Genomic DNA, 7,767 nt, shown 5'->3' on the forward strand with positions numbered 1-7,767 from the left:
AAAGAAAACATGAACACAGCTTAAAGAGTCATTTACCTGTTGGAAGTGTAGGTGCTCAAAACAGGAGCCTCATCATTTATAGCTATAACAATGATTTTACTTGGGTGGGGGGGAGGGATTTAATCAATGTCACTGATGAAACTCAATTTAAAAAAATTACACTTACTCTTTTGGATTTTTTTCTCCAGTTGGCCCTTAAAACAGCTATCCTTTTGTTCTAGTGCACAGTAGCAATCTTTTGTTACAGTGAGAAAGTCGAAGGTTTTTCTTATCTTTATTTGTTTCTCCTGTGCCACTTCTATATACTTTTCCATGTAGGCTTAATTTACACGACGAGATGCATATTCATTTGATTAAAACGTTTTAATTTTTATTTTATTTTTTGGTGCATTTATTTATTTTTTAATAATTTAATTGGATTATAGTTGACTTACATTATTGTGTTAGTTTTAGGTGTGCAGCAAAGTGATTCAGTTATATATATACATATATTCATTCTTTTTCAGATTCTTTTCTCATATAGATTATCACAGAATATTGAGTACTACAGTTCCCTGTGCTATACAGAAGGCCCTTGTTGGTTATCTCTGTCTTTTTACTTTGTTTTTGGCCGTGTTGCGTAGCATGCTGGATCTTAGTTCCCTGACCAGGGATCGAACCTGTGCCCCCTGCAGTGGAAGTGCAGAGCCCTAACCACTGGACCACCAGGGAAGTCCCAGTTATCTATCTTATATATATAGTGGTGTGTGTATGTTAATCCCAAGGTCCTGATTTATCCCTCCCCCATCGTTTCCCCTTTGGTAATAAATACCTATTTTTTTTAAATAAGTATGACGTATAATTGTAAAACTTCTAGATAACAGGAAAATGAATACATATTTTCCATACATATTTTCCAAATTCAAAAAATACCAATTCACTGCCAAGTATTTTAATCACTAAAATGTAAACCTACAGTGATAGAAATGAAAACCACTTAAGAAGTCTCCCCATATACAAATAATCTACTATCTTCCTCAGTGAAAGGCAGGCTGAAAAGGTTTAGGAAATGTAGGAGATATGTTTTGATGATCATGTTTACAAACCTCAGGCATTATTGGGAGGAGAGTTTGCAGGTAGACTTCGGTTAAAAAAAATTGTCCATTAGCTGAAATATCAATAAGAATAATGTATGTATATTTAATTTTGTTAGCTTGAGTCAAGTATCTGATTGTCAGAAAAGCTGCTCATATAGAGTGATTGTAAAGTCTCTCGAAAAACTTCTTAACCCAAACTATGTTTTTACCTTCCATGTATCAGAGATATTGCTTTCAGATAAAAATAATCTTCAGGGACTTCCCTGGTGGCGCAATGGTTAAGAATCCGCCTGCCAATGCAAGAGACACCGGTTCGAGCCCTGGTCCAGGAACATCCCACATGCCGCAGAGCAACTAAACCTGTGTGCCACAACTACTGAAGCCTGCGCACCTAGAGCCCATGCTCTGTAACAAGAGAAGCCACTGCAATGAGAAGACCATGCACCGCAACAAAGAGTAGCCCCCGCTCGCAGCAACAAACACCCAATGCAGCCAAAAAAAAAGCCCATGTTACAAAAAAAAGAGAGAATAATCTTCAGAAATTACTAGGGAATAGTACATGTAAAACTATTCATTAACCATTTTGAAATTAATTTATTAGATTTATCAGTTTCATCCAGCAAAATTCTGAGGAGATATGACTCAAGAGGAGTCAAGAACAGTATTTTACTTGAAAAAGACCCAGTATGAGTTTTCTGATCCCTAAGAACATTTCAAAATGAAGGTAAAACAAAAAGTAAAGAAAAACTTGATTTATACCATTCACACAAACTTTTCTCTTACTGGACTAAATATTTGGCATATATATCTGTATATCCAGTTTTGTATTTATTCACTCAATATTAATTGATGACCAGGGACCTTCTTAGGTGCTAAGGATACTGTCATGGAGCTATGGAGTTTACACTGGGTTCTAAAGGATGCAATCACACATCCTACTTTACTGTATGCAATAATCAGGATATCACAATAGTGACTTAATCATTTCAAGCTGTTCACTTACATTAACCATCACATATTAAGTTAACCTTTAAACCCAGAGATGATATATAAATTGATTACAATATTCAGGTATCAGGCCAAATATCATCATTATGTTTACAATTTTTAGAAATTAAACCAAGTCAGTGAATTAGATATCAGTAAGTCCACAATTCTGAAATGCCAAAGTAAAATTTGTTTTTATAAAAATTAATAATTTAAGTTTCCATTCCTTCAGCAAAGCAGAATCTTAAACACAGGCAACTTTGGATCTTTTTCCCCCAGGGCTTTGTCTAAGTTTTGAGTGACGGAGGCCTACATGCTACCAAAATATTGGTTAGAGGGGAAGTCAACTGGGGAGAAATGTATTAGCTAAAATACCTCTTCATTCATGCAGCTTTAGTCACTCTTTCATGAGTTATATGCCATGTTTTAAGGTATAGAAATCAATCCCCAGCTTGAATCCTGTTCTAAGGCACAGAAATCTTTGTGAGGCTATCTTTGACCCTATCAACCATGCTTCCCTGCCCAGCCATTTTCTTGAGAGTGGTGCAGCCTAGCCTGTCTCTTGACTCTAAATGGGAAGTGAGAAAAAATTTCTCACTGATCTTGGAATCCTCAAATCTATTTTGAGATTGCTTTCCCTCCCACAGGATCCTGACTTACTCTTCCACTGTACATGATAAGAAAAATGAAAGAAACAACAACACTGTTTTCAAACATTGGACAATGACAGAACCAGGATTATGATCCATAAGAAAAGGGAAACAAACAGAGAAGACCAGCCCAATAATCACTCCAGCTTTCCCACTATTATTCATGATTTAAAATTAATTGTTTAATTCCTTTACCCTTTAGTTTCTTATAAAACAGGAATAATATTAGTACCTACCTCATCAGATTGCTATATAAATTTAATTAGATACTTTAAAAACTTAGTGCATAGCACAAAGAAAAGTTTAATAGATATTATCTCATGTCATTATCACTATTTTAGTAATAATTATTATAATTACTTATTTTTATTTTTATAGCTCTTTGCTCAGTGTTGCTATATCTTAGTGATACCTAGAGATAGGTTCCTTTGATAGCAAAGGTTCCTTTTTCATTTACCCTCACGTGAGTCAGTCTCACATTAGCATTTTGGAATTGTTTTTTATGAGCTAAATTAGTAAAGCTTCTCAGGGGTAAACTAGAAGCGTTAAAATATTTAAATTCCAACATCACCTGAATATGTTGATCACCTTATATTGATAATGATAAAGTTAAATGATAAAATCATAAGGCTGGGAAAAACACTGAATGATTTTTTAGTCTATTGCATTATCTTCATGTAGCACATCATGTGAAAACATCATTTTCCAGACAAATGAGGATCAAATATATATTTAAATGCATTTAGAAAAAGAGATGCATAGTCTCCCTCAACAAGCCATTCTAGGGTTTTACAAAAGTAACACCTGAACTAAGAAGCCTCTGCTACTGTTCAAAGATTGTGTTTTTCCCCTAGAAATTCAAGGAAACCAACATTTCCTTCTCTGAATGCAAGCAGATACAAAAGCAAAACCTACCACTCCATTCATTTATTCATTCATTCATTCATTTATCTATTTATCTATTTATTTATTGTGGTACACGGGCCTCTCACTGTTGTGGCCTCTCCCATTGCAGAGCACAGGCTCCGGACGCACAGTCTCAGCGGCCATGGCTCATGGGCCTAGCCGCTCCGTGGCATGTGGGATCTTCCCAGACTGGGGCACGAATCTGTGTCCCCTGCATCGGTAGGCGGACTCTCAACTACTGTGCCGCCAGGGAAGCCCATACCACTCCCATTATTAAACACACTTTCTAAATTCTACCTAAACATCAGCAACTAATAGCAGATACATATGGTATGAATAATTAATTTTAGTAGTATAAATGTTAGATCTCTTGAATTTCTTAACTGTTAAATTTCTTAGCTGTTTAATTTAGTGAATCATTCACTGCATGTAACTTTAGACATTTATATCTTTTATTTTATAGATTATTTAGAAACCAACTTCTTACTTCAATTTTTTTCCCCCCAAATTGTATTTAATATAATTAAAGCAGCTATTGCTCTTCTGGTCCATGTGACACTTTCCACTCTACTGACTTGACTCAAAAGTGTTCTGGTTTTACAAATAGCTAGAGATATGCTGAACACAAAAACAACTAGACCATTACATATATAAATATATAAATGATCTGTGTTCTATTCTTGGAATCCACTTACACAGAGGATAATTACAGAGAAATTAATCTAATTAAAAGGAGTATTTTCTTGAAAAAAAGAAAAGATCCAAGATTGAGATATATCCCCATTACTTAAGAGTTGTCTGAACTCATTAACCTCTCCAAATTTCAATTTATTCATGTACAAAATAGTATATTTTTCACTTGTGCTACCTATTCATAAGATTTTAAGATCAATTTAAGTTCAAACAACAATTATGAATACCTTTATGAATATGATATTCACTGTTGTTGTTGCTACATAAGTACTCTACCCTTACCATGGCAAAGATATACACTATATACAAAAAAAATCATCTTTATTAAAATTCAAGTAATAGTTTAGTCTAATTTCAAAGATTAAAAAAATACTTCTGACAATTTCATCAAATAATCTAGATGTTTATACTAGCTATGATGATTTCCTCTGCAAATAATAGGACACACAGATCAAAATGGCTTAAACAATATGAAAAATTCATTATCTCATTTACCAGATGTCTCAAAGTAATGGTGGAGCCTTGCTCTGACATGTTACTATTGATGGTGTGAAAAACTTAGTGTCAGAGTTTCAGGCAACAACGCTAGGTAGGGCATTGCTAGTAGAAGAACAGACCATTTCATTTGCCAGCAACATTCTCTTCCCATCTTTTGGCCAACATTTTTTCATAATAATTGATGTCAATCCAATTATTGGCAATGGTAATGGGATTGCCATGATTAGTTGTGATAGGTTGTCCAGTAAGATAGCCAGTAGCCACATGTGCCTATTTAAATTTAAATTCATATTAATCAAATTTGAATAAAATTTAAAATTTAGTTTTGCTGTCTTATTGGCCACATTTCAAGTACTCAACAGCCCCATGAGGCTAATGGTTGCTATAGGGACAGTGTAGAAAAGGAATATTCTGTCATCACAGAAATTCCTATTGGAGAGTGATGGAACCTTAGGAAAATCAGAATTTACCTCTGAACTAGAGCAAGGCTCATCTTCTTTGAAAGCTGGATATCTGAACAAATAGTGTTTCTACACAGCAAGAAATACCTCGATATTGGATTTGCATATACAATATGCTGTATATCCTACATCATTTTGGGGGGAGCAAAAATTGATACATCAAGCAAGTTTACTCCCAGCTTTGCATATTCTATATACCTTCCTTCTGCACTACATTTTAGCTGACAAATGGGGAAGCTGTGGGGAGATTACACAATAATATCTATGAATTAGAGTTGGACCTATAAATTGGACATAAGACAACTACTTAAATGTAAAAATAAAATAATGCTTGCAAAGGTAGCACATAAAATATATGAATGAATTATACTACTCTCATAGCAAAATAAATGTGTTCATATTTTAATTTCAGCAACCAAATACATGATTTTGTTTTCATATGGCCAGATAGCAAATGAAAACATATTTTGCATTTAGAAGGTAGAGTCCATTGTTTAAAACTGATGGTCTACATAATCTATAGGGAGAAATTTATAAGAGTTCAATGGTAAATTGAGTCCCTACATAGTTTACTCGCTTGTCTTCAAAGCAAATGAACTATCTAACTGGAAGAAATGTGATTCCCATTGCATTCCAGTTCATGGGCAGCATCTCTAGCTTCCCTTGCTGCTCCCCTACTCCCTCTCCCTTGAAAGGAAGATGCCACTTGGGAATGCTTGAATAGTCCCCAAATTCTATTTATATTGTTCAAATTATGAAGAAGTCCAAGATGAAGAATAACTGCTGATAATTAGTAAGACTTTCTCATATAAATGGAACAACAAATTTTGATTATGTTCAAGTTATGAAAAAATGAGACTCCAGGAGAAAATGTTAGAATGCTTTTTGGTAGCTGAGATAAAGGATGATCTCTCTCATACAGGAAAGAATAGCAGGGCAAATATACCCCTCAGGTCATGAGGCACTAAGGCAATTTACTCCTGTCCATATTTTGATCAACGGTCCTCCGTTTGTAATCCTTGACTTCCTAGAAATTTTGGGCTTGACACATTCTCTTCCCAGCCCGAAGGTCATGCTCTGTTCTGTTTGCTGTGGCTGAAATAGCTGAGTGCTTTCATCCTAAATCCACGCTTTGGTTCCTGGACCATCTAAGCATCTGATTAGCTCCATCTTTCATCTCCCATCTCAATGGCTTTAGACCTTTGGCCTCAATGTTTCTGATGTTCCCTCCATACTTTGATTGACACAAAACAGCAAAGTTGGCTTTAGAGCCCAGAGTGGGACAGGCCTGGCCTCCTTGTACTCCACTTAATACCTTGCCAAAAGAAGTCTGATCTCAGGAGAGCTATCAACCATTTTTTAAACAGAAAATTTAAGCTTTTCATTTATTGTGTGCCTTTCTTCATTGTTTTATAACTAATTGAAAAATTTTTAAAAACTGAATAAAAAGGCTTAAGCACATATAACATGACAAGAATGAACTAATTTTTTTTTTTTTTTTTTGCGGTACACGGGCCTCTCACTGTTGTGGCCTCTCCCGTTGTGGAGCACAGGCTCCGGATGCGCAGGCTCAGCGGCCATGGCTCACGGGCCGAGCCGCTCCGCGGCATGTGGGATCTTCCTGGACCGGGGCACGAACCCGCGTCCCCTGCATCGGCAGGTGGATTCTCAACCACTGCACCACCAGGGAAGCCTGAATGAACTAATTTTTAATACTTTATATTATATATGTTACAGTATAAATTAATCTCCCATTTTTATCTTGTTTTGTCTGTTAGCCATTTTAAACTCTGGATTTAGGCTGTGATCATTAAAATCCATTTATGATTTGCATTTTCTTTGGTAATTGCCTTAATCACAAAATGACAATTAAAATAGATATTTTACATTTGAGGGATCCAGATGTTGTGTTTTACATGTATACCTTTAACTCCTTAAACACTAAATTTTGTTTCTAAGTCAAAATATGTGTTCATAATTGTAAAGTATTTAGATTGCCTCAGGTGTTCATCGTTCTTTCAATATTATGGATTATGCCTCTAATCCCAGTCAACCATCTTAAAAACCTCTGTTGGTTTTATGATATTGCATACAAAAAGATGTAGCTAGAGATAGCTTTACCATGTAGGGGACAGGACATCTGCATCTGAGTCCCAGGTTCAGTAACAACTCGGTGAATCTGGTCATATCATGTAACTTCCCATGGTCTCAGTTTCCTCATTTGCAACATTAGCATGTTCATCAAGATGGTTTCTAATTTACCTTCACGTTCAAAACTTTATGGCTCTACAACAAAAAACAACCAATCTAACTAAAACTATGAGCAAAGGACTTGAATAGGTACTTTCCAAAGAAGATATATAGATGGCTAAGAAGCACATGAAAAGATTTTCAACATCATTCGTCATTAGTGAAATGCAAATCAAAACAGCAATGAGATACCACTTCACACCTACTAAGATGAGCAAAATTTTTAAAAAGAGACAGAAGATAATA

The 7,767-nt window shown here is 35.3% G+C and overlaps 1 non-coding gene across 1 annotated transcript; it reads right to left on the bottom strand.

The window, feature by feature from the left end:
* Nucleotides 1-638: 638 nt before the first annotated feature.
* On the bottom strand, nucleotides 639-711 carry TRNAG-UCC (transfer RNA glycine (anticodon UCC)). The gene has a single exon. It is a non-coding gene; the product is annotated as a tRNA-Gly (tRNA).
* Nucleotides 712-7,767: the final 7,056 nt, after the last annotated feature.

Source organism: Mesoplodon densirostris, chromosome 8, assembly GCF_025265405.1.
Source record: "Mesoplodon densirostris isolate mMesDen1 chromosome 8, mMesDen1 primary haplotype, whole genome shotgun sequence".
NCBI classification, from domain to species: Eukaryota; Metazoa; Chordata; class Mammalia; order Artiodactyla; family Ziphiidae; genus Mesoplodon; species Mesoplodon densirostris.